The following is a 14,590-nucleotide window of genomic DNA, read 5'->3' as shown; positions in this document are numbered from 1 at the left end:
GTATCTATGGACGCGACCAAGTCGTTCAGTCTTTATGTTCTGTATCTATGGACGCGACCCAGTCGTTCAGTCTTTATGTTCTGTATCTATGGACGCGACCCAGTTGTTCAGTCTTTATGTTCTGTATCTATGGACGCGACCAAGTCGTTCAGTCTTTATGTTCTGTATCTATGGATGTGACCCAGTCGTTCAGTCTTTATGTTCTGTATCTGTGGACGCGACCCAGTCGTTCAGTCTTTTTGTTCTGTATCTATGGACGCGACCCAGTCGTTCAGTCTTTATGTTCTGTATCTATGGACGTGACCCAGTCGTTCAGTCTTTTTGTTCTGTATCTATGGACGCGACCCAGTCGTTCAGTCTTTATGTTCTGTATCTGTGGACGCGACCCAGTCATTCAGTCTTTATGTTCTGTATCTATGGACGTGACCCAGTCGTTCAGTCTTTTTGTTCTGTATCTGTGGACGTGACCCAGTCGTTCAGTCTTTTTGTTCTGTATCTATGGGACGCGACCCAGTCGTTCAGTCTTTTTGTTCTGTATCTGTGGACGCGACCCAGTCGTTCAGTCTTTGTGTTCTGTATCTATGGCAACCCAGTCGTTCAGTCTTTATGTTCTGTATCTATGGCAACCCAGTCGTTCAGTCTTTATGTTCTGTATCTGTGGACGCGACCCAGTCGTTCAGTCTTTGTGTTCTGTATCTATGGCAACCCAGTCGTTCAGTCTTTATGTTCTGTATCTATGGACGCGACCCAGTCGTTCAGTCTTTTTGTTCTGTATCTATGGACGCGACCCAGTCGTTCAGTCTTTTTGTTCTGTATCTATGGACGCGACCAAGTCGTTCAGTCTTTTTGTTCTGTATCTATGGACGCGACCCAGTCGTTCAGTCTTTTTGTTCTGTATCTATGGACGCGACCCAGTCGTTCAGTCTTTTTGTTCTGTATCTATGGACGTGACCCAGTCATTCAGTCTTTATGTTCTGTATCTATGGACGTGACCCAGTCAGTCAGTCTTTATGTTCTGTATCTGTGGACGCGACCCATTCGTTCAGTCTTTCTGTTCTGTATCTATGGACGCGACCCAGTCGTTCAGTCTTTCTGTTCTGTATCTATGGTAGCGACCCAGTCGTTCAGTCTTTCTGTTCTGTATCTATGGACGCGACCCAGTCGTTCAGTCTTTTTGTTCTGTATCTATGGACGCGACCCAGTCATCCAGTCTTTTTGTTCTGTATCTATGGACACGACCCAGTCGTTCAGTCTTTATGTTCTGGATCTATGGACGCGACCCAGTCATTCGTTCTAAATGTTCCGTTGCCATAAAGGCTGGCAACGTTCTTATCCCTTGCTTTGAGGTATACAGTGGGGAGAACAAGTATTTGATACACTGCCGATTTTGCAGGTTTTCCTACTTACAAAGCATGTAGAGGTCTGTAATTATTATCATAGGTACACTTCAACTATGAGAGACGGAATCTAAAACAAAAATCCAGAAAATCACATTGTATGATTTTTAAGTAATTAATTTGCATTTTATTGCATGACATAAGTATTTGATACATCAGAAAAGCAGAACTTAATATTTGGTACAGAAACCTTTGTTTGCAATTACAGAGATCATACGTTTCCTGTAGTTCTTGACTAGGTTTGCACACACTGCAGCAGGGATTTTGGCCCACTCCTCCCTACAGATCTTCTCCAGATCCTTCAGGTTTTGGGGCTGTCGCTGGGCAATACGGACTTTCAGCTCCCTCCAAAGATTTTCTATTGGGTTCAGGTCTGGAGACTGGCTAGGCCACTCCAGGACCTTGAGATGCTTCTTACGGAGCCACTCCTTAGTTGCCATGGCTGTGTGCTTCGTGTCGTTGTCATGCTGGAAGACCCAGCCACGACCCATCTTCAATGCTCTTACTGAGGGAAGGAGGTTGTTGGCCAAGATCTCGCGATACATGGCCCCATCCATCCTCCCCTCAATACGGTGCAGTCGTCCTGTCCCCTTTGCAGAAAAGCATCCCCAAAGAATGATGTTTCCACCTCCATGCTTCACGGTTGGGATGGTGTTCTTGGGGTTGTACTCATCCTTCTTCTTCCTCCAAACACGGCGAGTGGAGTTTAGACCAAAAAGCTCTATTTTTGTCTCATCAGACCACATGAGCTTCTCCCATTCCTCCTCTGGATCATCCAGATGGTCATTGGCAAACTTCAGACGGGCCTGGACATGCGCTGGCTTGAGCAGGGGGACCTTGCGTGCGCTGCAGGATTTTAATCCATGACGGCGTAGTGTGTTACTAATGGTTTTCTTTGAGACTGTGGTCCCAGCTCTCTTCAGGTCATTGACCAGGTCCTGCCGTGTAGTTCTGGGCTGATCCCTCACCTTCCTCATGATCATTGATGCCCCACGAGGTGAAATCTTGCATGGAGCCCCAGACCGAGGGTGATTGACCGTCATCTTGAACTTCTTCCATTTTCTAATAATTGCGCCAACAGTTGTTTCCTTCTCACCAAGCTGCTTGCCTATTGTCCTGTAGCCCATCCCAGCCTTGTGCAGGTCTACAATTTTATCCCTGATGTCCTTACACAGCTCTCTGGTCTTGGCCATTGTGGAGAGGTTGGAATCTGTTTGATTGTGTGTGGACAGGTGTCTTTTATACAGGTAACGAGTTCAAACAGGTGCAGTTAATACAGGTAATGAGTGGAGAACAGGAGGGCTTCTTAAAGAAAAACTAACAGGTCTGTGAGAGCCGGAATTCTTACTGGTTGGTAGGTGATCAAATACTTATGTCATGCAATAAAATGCAAATTAATTATTTAAAAATCATACAATGTGATTTTCTGGATTTTTGTTTTAGATTCCGTCTCTCACAGTTGAAGTGTACCTATGATAAAAATTACAGACCTCTACATGCTTTGTAAGTAGGAAAACCTGCAAAATCGGCAGTGTATCAAATACTTGTTCTCCCCACTGTATGTCTGAAATGAAATGGAAACCAGGGACATTTCCTGTTCAGCAATCAATATATAATTAAAATATCCAATGTTATTATCTATGAAATAAAAATGTGTGAATAACAAAAAAAGTGTGGACAATTCCGGTTTCATGTATTTAGTCTAACAGGCACACTGTGACAGAGAAAACAACTATATTACAGAAACACTACAGACGAGACAGAACTGTCCCATCTGAACAGGCATTCAGTGGTCCTGGTAGTCTGGGCAGAATACCTGGTAGTCTGGGTAGAATACCTGGTAGTCTAGGTAGAATACCTGGTAGTCTGGGTAGAATACCTGGTAGTCTGGGTAGAATACCTGGTAGTCTGGGTAGAATACGAGCAGAAGAGAACATGAGCAAAAACATTTTTTAAACAGACAATAGTATATGTGAAATACTTAACATAATAAATAAGATGATGATGATGAGATTGGTAACTACATAATATACTTATACCAACCTAATCTGTATATTTCTCAGAAGGATGTATCTTCTTCAGGGTTGCTCTGTCTTTGGCCAGCTTCTCCGTGAACTCCTGGCAGGGGAGGTTGAAGTTGGTCTTCACAATAAGCAGGGCCTTGATGGTCGTAACAGTGAACATATTTCTTGCTGCTGTCCAGATATAATTCATTTGGGAGAACACTCTCTCGACTGGTGCATTACTTCCAGGCAAGCACACGACAACAGACCCTAATCTAGCCAGGTTAGTGTGTGGGATGTCGTTCTCTTTGAAGTGGGTAACCACAGTGCTCCATCTCTGACTAAGCGGTGTCTCGGGATGTTTTCCATTCCTCAAGCGATCCCTCCCTTTAGGAACTCTTGCAGGCCAGTAACCTCGTCACACAATGCCTCCTCATTGATGGTCACATTGGGGCATTTTTCCTGCAGTGTGGCTGCTGCCTTCTGGATCTCGTCACGCTGAGGTCGCCTTTTGAACAGGAGACAATGTAAATATTTGAGATTATCTGTGTGCTTTCCCCCAATGCCTGCAAGTAGTTCACAGCCGTAGTGAAGAATGATTGGGATGTTTTGAGAAAGCTTCTCTTTAGACATTACACCATTTTCCTCTAGTTCTCTCAGAAGTCCTCTGACCAAAACAGGAATGAAGTTGTCATCACATCTTACAGTCAATTTTCCCTCCACATTTCTCAGAAATGCAGCTGACTCCACAGCACAGCGGTCCACGGCCTCCAAGCATCTTGATCGTGTCACTGAATACGGTCAGGTTTCCATGGACAAAGGCCAGCCAAAGTTCAGTCAGATGGATCAGAGTAAATGGCCATTTTAACGTCATAGATTTAGCCGGTGGTAACTTGTGGAATAGGCACCGGCTGGAATGGGGTTTTAACCAATCAGCATTCAGGATTAGACCCACCCGTTGTAAAACGGTGGTTATCACCTACCAGTGTGAGTATGACGCTCGTAGGACTGTTTGATAAATCCCACTTCTTCTATGTGTACAAAACATTCTAAATCCCATTCGTAAGTACTATTTTATAGGTCCCAGACAATCTCTGGTCTGGATGGTAATGTACTGTCTCAGACCAAGACAGTCTGGGGGTAATAGCCACTATCGATTTCCCTGCACTTTATATCCTGGATCTGGGAACTTAATGTTGACGTGTAATGAGGGCAGAAGCCTTTTCACCTCGGTCCTCTGTAGCTCAGTTGATATGGAGCTTGCAACTTCAGGATAAAGGGTTTGATTCTCGCTGGGGACACCCATGCGTAAAAAATGTTTTTAAATGGATGCACGCATGACTGTAAATCACTTAGGATTGAAGCATCTGTGAAATGTCATATATATACAGTGGGGAGAACAAGTATTTGATACACTGCCGATTTTGCAGGTTTTCCTACTTACAAAGCATGTAGAGGTCTGTAATTTTTATCATAGGTACACTTCAACTATGAGAGACGGAATCTAAAACAAAAATCCAGAAAATCACATTGTATGATTTTTAAGTAATTAATTTGCATTTTATTGCATGACATAAGTATTTGATACATCAGAAAAGCAGAACTTAATATTTGGTACAGAAACCTTTGTTTGCAATTACAGAGATCATACGTTTCCTGTAGTTCTTGACTAGGTTTGCACACACTGCAGCAGGGATTTTGGCCCACTCCTCCCTACAGATCTTCTCCAGATCCTTCAGGTTTCGGGGCTGTCGCTGGGCAATACGGACTTTCAGCTCCCTCCAAAGATTTTCTATTGGGTTCAGGTCTGGAGACTGGCTAGGCCACTCCAGGACCTTGAGATGCTTCTTACGGAGCCACTCCTTAGTTGCCATGGCTGTGTGCTTCGTGTCGTTGTCATGCTGGAAGACCCAGCCACGACCCATCTTCAATGTTCTTACTGAGGGAAGGAGGTTGTTGGCCAAGATCTCACGATACATGGCCCCATCCATCCTCCCCTCAATACGGTGCAGTCGTCCTGTCCCCTTTGCAGAAAAGCATCCCCAAAGAATGATGTTTCCACCTCCATGCTTCACGGTTGGGATGGTGTTCTTGGGGTTGTACTCATACTTCTTCTTCCTCCAAACACGGCGAGTGGAGTTAGACCAAAAAGCTCTATTTTTGTCTCATCAGACCACATGACCTTCTCCCATTCCTCCTCTGGATCATCCAGATGGTCATTGGCAAACTTCAGACAGGCCTGGACATGCACTGGCTTAAGCAGGGGGACCTTGCGTGCGCTGCAGGATTTTAATCCATGACGGCGTAGTGTGTTACTAATGGTTTTCTTTGAGACTGTGGTCCCAGCTCTCTTCAGGTCATTGACCAGGTCCTGCCGTGTAGTTCTGGGCTGATCCCTCACCTTCCTCATGATCATTGATGCCCCACGAGGTGAGATCTTGCATGGAGCCCCAGACCGAGGGTGATTGACCGTCATCTTGAACTTCTTCCATTTTCTAATAATTGCGCCAACAGTTGTTTCCTTCTCACCAAGCTGCTTGCCTATTGTCCTGTAGCCCATCCCAGCCTTGTGCAGGTCTACAATTTTATCCCTGATGTCCTTACACAGCTCTCTGGTCTTGGCCATTGTGGAGAGGTTGGAATCTGTTTGATTGTGTGTGGACAGGTGTCTTTTATACAGGTAACGAGTTCAAACAGGTGCAGTTAATACAGGTAATGAGTGGAGAACAGGAGGGCTTCTTAAAGAAAAACTAACAGGTCTGTGAGAGCCGGAATTCTTACTGGTTGGTAGGTGATCAAATACTTATGTCATGCAATAAAATGCAAATTAATTATTTAAAAATCATACAATGTGATTTTCTGGATTTTTGTTTTAGATTCCGTCTCTCACAGTTGAAGTGTACCTATGATAAAAATTACAGACCTCTACATGCTTTGTAAGTAGGAAAACCTGCAAAATCGGCAGTGTATCAAATACTTGTTCTCCCCACTGTATATACACACAGTACAAGTCAAAAGTTTGGACACACCTACTCATTTCAGGGTTTTTCTTTATTTTGTACTATTTTCTACATTGTAGAATAATAGTGAAGACATCACAACTATGAAATAACACATATGGAATCATGTAGTAACCAACAAGTATATATTTCAGATTCTTCAAAGTAGCCACTCTTTGCCTTGATGACAGCTTTGCACACTCTTGGCATTCTCTCAACCAGCTTCATGAGGTGGTCACCTGGAATGTATTTCAATTAACATGTGTGCCTTGTTAAAAGTACATTTGTGGATTTATTTCCTTAATGCGTTTGAGCCAATCAGTTGTGTTGTGACAAGTTATAATTGAAACAATCTGCCTGTAAACAATTGTTGGAAAAATTACTTGTGTCATGCACAAAGTAGATGTCCTAACCGACTTGCCAAAACTATAGTTTGTTAACAAGAAATGTGTGGAGTGGTTGAAAAACAAGTTTTAATGACTCCAACCTAAGTGTATGTAAACTTCTGACTTCAACTGTATCTATATATATTTTTTGTTGCATTTTCCAATTAAGAAATTTCAAAACAAAAATGATAAGAATGAGACATTGGATCATGTGGTCACCGTAAGCTACATATTATACATGAAGTGTGAAACATGAGGATTATACAGTGATGCAATCAATGGGATGTGAGGGGAGATTCTTCATATCAATGGGATGTGAGGGGAGATTCTTCATATCAATGTGATGTGAGGGGAGATTCTCCATATCAATGTGATGTGAGGGGAGATTCTTCATATCAATGGGATGTGAGGGGAGATTCTTCATATCAATGTGATGTGAGGGGAGATTCTTCATATCAATGTGATGTGAGGGGAGATTCTCCATATCAATGTGATGTGAGGGGAGATTCTTCATATCAATGGGATGTGAGGGGAGGGGAGATTCTCCATATCAATGTGATGTGATGGGAGATTCTCCATATCAATGGGATGTGAGGGGAGATTCTCCATATCAATGTGATGTGAGGGGAGATTCTCCATATCAATGTGATGTGATGGGAGATTCTCCATATCAATGGGATGTGAGGGGAGATTCTCCATATCAATGTGATGTGAGGGGAGATTCTCCATATCAATGTGATGTGAGGGGAGATTCTTCATATCAATGGGATGTGAGGGGAGGGGAGATTCTCCATATCAATGTGATGTGATGGGAGATTCTCCATATCAATGTGATGTGAAGGGAGATTCTCCATATCAATGTGATGTGAGGGGAGGGGAGATTCTCCATATCAATATGATGTGAGGGGAGGGGAGATTCTCCATATCAATGTGATGTGAAGGGAGATTCTCCATATCAATGTGATGCGAGAGGAGATTCTCCATATCAATGTGAGGGGAGGGGAGATTCTCCATATCAATATGATGTGAGGGGAGGGGAGATTCTCCATATCAATGTGATGTGAAGGGAGATTCTCCATATCAATGTGATGTGAGGGGAGATTCTCCATATCAATGGGATGTGAGGGGAGATTCTCCATATCAATGTGAGGGGAGATTCTCCATATCAATGTGATGTGAGGGGAGATTCTCCATATCAATGTGATGTGATGGGAGATTCTCCATATCAATGGGATGTGAGGGGAGATTCTCCATATCAATGTGATGTGAGGGGAGATTCTCCATATCAATGGGATGTGAGGGGAGATTCTCCATATCAATGTGAGGGGAGATTCTCCATATCAATGGGATGTGAGGGGAGATTCTCCATATCAATGTGATGTGATGGGAGATTCTCCATATCAATGTGATGGGAGGGGAGATTCTCCATATCAATGGGATGTGAGGGGAGATCCTCCATATCAATGTGAGGGGAGATTCTCCATATCAATGGGATGTGAGGGGAGATTCTCCATATCAATGTGATGTGATGGGAGATTCTCCATATCAATGTGATGGGAGGGGAGATTCTCCATATCAATGGGATGTGAGGGGAGATTCTCCATATCAATATGAGGGGAGATTCTCCATATCAATGTGAGGGGAGATTCTCCATATCAATGTGAGGGGAGATTCTCCATATCAATGTGAGGGGAGATTCTCCATATCAATGTGAGGGGAGATTCTCCATATCAATGTGAGGGGAGGGGAGATTCTCCATATCAATGTGAGGGGAGATTCTCCATATCAATGTGATGTGAGGGGAGATTCTCCATATCAATGTGATGTGAGGGGAGATTCTCCATATCAATGTGAGGGGAGATTCTCCATATCAATGTGAGGGGAGATTCTCCATATCAATGTGATGCGAGGGGAGATTCTCCATATCAATGTGATGCGAGGGGAGATTCTCCATATCAATGTGAGGGGAGATTCTCCATATCAATGTGATGCGAGGGGAGATTCTCCATATCAATGTGATGTGAGGGGAGATTCTCCATATCAATGTGATGTGAGGGGAGATTCTCCATATCAATGTGATGTGAGGGGAGATCCTCCATATCAATGTGAGGGGAGATTCTCCATATCAATGGGATGTGAGGGGAGATTCTCCATATCAATGTGATGTGATGGGAGATTCTCCATATCAATGTGATGGGAGGGGAGATTCTCCATATCAATGGGATGTGAGGGGAGATCCTCCATATCAATGTGAGGGGAGATTCTCCATATCAATGGGATGTGAGGGGAGATTCTCCATATCAATGTGATGTGATGGGAGATTCTCCATATCAATGTGAGGGGAGGGGAGATTCTCCATATCAATATGATGTGAGGGGAGGGGAGATTCTCCATATCAATGTGATGTGAAGGGAGATTCTCCATATCAATGTGATGTGAGGGGAGATTCTCCATATCAATGGGATGTGAGGGGAGATTCTCCATATCAATGTGAGGGGAGATTCTCCATATCAATGTGATGTGAGGGGAGATTCTCCATATCAATGTGATGTGAGGGGAGATTCTCCATATCAATGTGAGGGGAGATTCTCCATATCAATGTGATGTGAGGGGAGATTCTCCATATCAATGTGAGGGGAGATTCTCCATATCAATGTGATGTGAGGGGAGATCCTCCATATCAATGTGAGGGGAGATTCTCCATATCAATGTGATGTGAGATTCTCCACATAATAAATAAAGGGTTGGCAAATTCTGTTTAATGTCTCTAACTTATTCCTCAAGCTGTAAGTAATGTTCTCCAGTGGGATACAATTATTAACTTCCGATAACCACATTGCAACTGGCAGGAGGGAATCCCATTTCCATTTCAAGGCAATACATTTTCTTGGCAATCGCTAGCAATATTTCTGTTCGCTTTTATAGTATGGCTTTGCCTAAGATTAAAATTAGTACCCAGTAGACAGGCCTCCGGGTCTAAAGGGAACGCAGCCTCATGAATTGAGGATAAGGTATCGCAGACCCCCTTTGCAAGAAACGGTGTAGTTTTGACCACTTGCCAAGTAGAATGGAGGAATGTTCCGTCATCTGAGCCACATCTAAAACACAGGGAGGAGATATCAGGGTTAAACTGCATGATGGGGTGACGTAGAGCTGATGGAGGAGATATCAGGGTTGACCTGCAGTCTAGATGGGGTGACGTAGAGCTGATGGAGGAGATATCAGGGTTGACCTGCAGTCTAGATGGGGTGACGTAGAGCTGATGGAGGAGATATCAGGGTTGACCTGCAGTCTAGATGGGGTGACGTAGAGCTGATGGAGGAGATATCAGGGTTGACCTGCAGTCTAGATGGGGTGACGTAGAGCTGATGGAGGAGATATCAGGGTTGACCTGCAGTCTAGATGGGGTGACGTAGAGCTGATGGAGGAGATATCAGGGTTAAACTGCAGTCTAGATGGGGTGACGTAGAGCTGATGGAGGAGATATCAGGGTTGACCTGCATGATGGGGTGACGTAGAGCTGATGGAGGAGATATCAGGGTTGACCTGCATGATGGGGTGGCGTAGAGCTGATGGAGGAGATATCAGGGTTGACCTGCATGATGGGGTGGCGTAGAGCTGATGGAGGAGATATCAGGGTTGACCTGCATGATGGGGTGACGTAGAGCTGATGGAGGAGATATCAGGGTTGACCTGCATGATGGGGTGGCGTAGAGCTGATGGAGGAGATATCAGGGTTGACCTGCAGTCTAGATGGGGTGACGTAGAGCTGATGGAGGAGATATCAGGGTTGACCTGCATGATGGGGTGGCGTAGAGCTGATGGAGGAGATATCAGGGTTGACCTGCAGTCTAGATGGGGTGACGTAGAGCTGATGGAGGAGATATCAGGGTTGACCTGCATGATGGGGTGACGTAGAGCTGATGGAGGAGATATCAGGGTTGACCTGCATGATGGGGTGGCGTAGAGCTGATGGAGGAGATATCAGGGTTGACCTGCATGATGGGGTGACGTAGAGCTGATGGAGGAGATATCCGGGTTGACCTGCATGATGGGGTGGCGTAGAGCTGATGGAGGAGATATCAGGGTTGACCTGCAGTCTAGATGGGGTGACGTAGAGCTGATGGAGGAGATATCAGGGTTGACCTGCATGATGGGGTGGCGTAGAGCTGATGGAGGAGATATCAGGGTTGACCTGCAGTCTAGATGGGGTGACGTAGAGCTGATGGAGGAGATATCAGGGTTGACCTGCATGATGGGGTGGCGTAGAGCTGATGGAGGAGATATCAGGGTTGACCTGCAGTCTAGATGGGGTGACGTAGAGCTGATGGAGGAGATATCAGGGTTGACCTGCAGTCTAGATGGGGTGACGTAGAGCTGATGGAGGAGATATCAGGGTTGACCTGCAGTCTAGATGGGGTGACGTAGAGCTGATGGAGGAGATATCAGGGTTAAACTGCAGTCTAGATGGGGTGACGTAGAGCTGATGGAGGAGATATCAGGGTTGACCTGCATGATGGGGTGACGTAGAGCTGATGGAGGAGATATCAGGGTTGACCTGCATGATGGGGTGGCGTAGAGCTGATGGAGGAGATATCAGGGTTGACCTGCATGATGGGGTGGCGTAGAGCTGATGGAGGAGATATCAGGATTGACCTGCATGATGGGGTGACGTAGAGCTGATGGAGGAGATATCAGGGTTGACCTGCATGATGGGGTGGCGTAGAGCTGATGGAGGAGATATCAGGGTTGACCTGCAGTCTAGATGGGGTGACGTAGAGCTGATGGAGGAGATATCAGGGTTGACCTGCATGATGGGGTGGCGTAGAGCTGATGGAGGAGATATCAGGGTTGACCTGCAGTCTAGATGGGGTGACGTAGAGCTGATGGAGGAGATATCAGGGTTGACCTGCATGATGGGGTGGCGTAGAGCTGATGGAGGAGATATCAGGGTTGACCTGCAGTCTAGATGGGGTGACGTAGAGCTGATGGAGGAGATATCAGGGTTGACCTGCATGATGGGGTGGCGTAGAGCTGATGGAGGAGATATCAGGGTTGACCTGCAGTCTAGATGGGGTGACGTAGAGCTGATGGAGGGAGATATCAGGGTTCACCTGCAGTCTAGATGGGGTGACGTAGAGCTGATGGAGGAGATATCAGGGTTGACCTGCAGTCTAGATGGGGTGACGTAGAGCTGATGGAGGGAGATATCAGGGTTGACCTGCAGTCTAGATGGGGTGACGTAGAGCTGATGGAGGGAGATATCAGGGTTGAACTGCAGTCTAGATGGGGTGACGTAGAGCTGATGGAGGAGATATCAGGGTTCACCTGCAGTCTAGATGGGGTGACGTAGAGCTGATGGAGGAGATATCAGGGTTGAACTGCAGTCTAGATGGGGTGACGTAGAGCTGATGGAGTAGATATCAGGGTTGACCTGCAGTCTAGATGGGGTGACGTAGAGCTGATGGAGGAGATATCAGGGTTAAACTGCATGATGGGGTGACGTAGAGCTGATGGAGGAGATATCAGATATCACATCATATAACCCACCACTACAGGGACATCATATAACCCACCACTACAGACACATATGATGTCCCTGTAGTGGTGGGTTATATGATGTGTCTGTAGTGGTGGGTTATATGATGTGTCTGTAGTGGTGGGTTATATGGTGTGTCTGTAGCGGTGGGTTATATGATGTGTCTGTAGTGGTGGGTTATATGATGTGTCTGTAGTGGTGGGTTATATGATGTGTCTGTAGTGGTGGGTTATATGGTGTGTCTGTAGTGGTGGGTTATATGATGTGTCTGTAGTGGTGGGTTATATGATGTGTCTGTAGTGGTGGGTTATATGATGTGTCTGTAGTGGTGGGTTATATGATGTGTCTGTAGTGGTGGGTTATATGATGTGTCTGTAATGGTGGTGGGTTATATGATGTGTCTGTAGCGGTGGGTTATATGATGTGTCTGTAGTGGTGGGTTATATGATGTGTCTGTAGTGGTGGGTTATATGATGTGTCTGTAGTGGTGGGTTATATGGTGTGTCTGTAGTGGTGGGTTATATGATGTGTCTGTAGTGGTGGGTTATATGATGTGTCTGTAGTGGTGGGTTATATGATGTGTCTGTAGTGGTGGGTTATATGATGTGTCTGTAGTGGTGGGTTATATGGTGTGTCTGTAGTGGTGGGTTATATGATGTGTCTGTAGTGGAGGGTTATATGATGTGTCTGTAATGGTGGTGGGTTATATGATGTGTCTGTAATGGTGGGTTATATGATGTGTCTGTAGTGGTGGGTTATATGATGTAGTGGTGGGTTATATGATGTGTCTGTAGTGGTGGGTTATATGATGTGTCTGTAGTGGAGGGTTATATGATGTGTCTGTAATGGTGGTGGGTTATATGATGTGTCTGTAATGGTGGGTTATATGATGTGTCTGTAGTGGTGGGTTATATGATGTAGTGGTGGGTTATATGATGTGTCTGTAGTGGTGGGTTATATGATGTGTCTGTAGTGGTGGGTTATATGATGTAGTGGTGGGTTATATGATGTGTCTGTAGTGGTGGGTTATATGATGTGTCTGTAGTGGTGGGTTATATGATGTGTCTGTAGTGGCGGGTTATATGATGTGTCTGTAGCGGTGGGTTATATGATGTGTCTGTAGTGGTGGGTTATATGGTGTGTCTGTAGTGGTGGGTTATATGGTGTAGTGGTGGGTTATATGGTGTGTCTGTAGTGGTGGGTTATATGGAGTGTCTGTAGTGGTGGGTTATATGATGTGTCTGTAATGGTGGTGGGTTATATGATGTGTCTGTAGTGGTGGGTTATATGATGTGTCTGTAGTGGTGGGTTATATGATGTGTCTGTAGTGGTGGGTTATATGATGTGTCTGTAGTGGTGGGTTATATGATGTGTCTGTAGTGGTGGGTTATATGGTGTGTCTGTAGTGGTGGGTTATATGATGTGTCTGTAGTGGAGGGTTATATGATGTGTCTGTAATGGTGGTGGGTTATATGATGTGTCTGTAATGGTGGGTTATATGATGTGTCTGTAGTGGTGGGTTATATGATGTAGTGGTGGGTTATATGATGTGTCTGTAGTGGTGGGTTATATGATGTGTCTGTAGTGGAGGGTTATATGATGTGTCTGTAATGGTGGTGGGTTATATGATGTGTCTGTAATGGTGGGTTATATGATGTGTCTGTAGTGGTGGGTTATATGATGTAGTGGTGGGTTATATGATGTGTCTGTAGTGGTGGGTTATATGATGTGTCTGTAGTGGTGGGTTATATGATGTGTCTGTAGTGGTGGGTTATATGGTGTGTCTGTAGTGGTGGGTTATATGATGTAGTGGTGGGTTATATGATGTGTCTGTAGTGGTGGGTTATATGATGTGTCTGTAGCGGTGGGTTATGTGATGTGTCTGTAGTGGAGGGTTATATGATGTGTCTGTAATGGTGGTGGGTTATATGATGTGTCTGTAATGGTGGGTTATATGATGTGTCTGTAGTGGTGGGTTATATGATGTAGTGGTGGGTTATATGATGTGTCTGTAGTGGTGGGTTATATGATGTGTCTGTAGTGGTGGGTTATATGATGTGTCTGTAGTGGTGGGTTATATGATGTAGTGGTGGGTTATATGATGTGTCTGTAGTGGTGGGTTATATGATGTGTCTGTAGTGGTGGGTTATATGATGTGTCTGTAGTGGTGGGTTATATGGTGTGTCTGTAGTGGTGGGTTATATGATGTAGTGGTGGGTTATATGATGTGTCTGTAGTGGTGGGTTATATGATGTGTCTGTAGCGG

The sequence above is a fragment of the Salvelinus alpinus genome, chromosome 3 (assembly GCF_045679555.1).
Source record: "Salvelinus alpinus chromosome 3, SLU_Salpinus.1, whole genome shotgun sequence".
Lineage (NCBI taxonomy): Eukaryota > Metazoa > Chordata > Actinopteri > Salmoniformes > Salmonidae > Salvelinus > Salvelinus alpinus.
Note: the sequence above shows the minus strand (reverse complement) of the source record.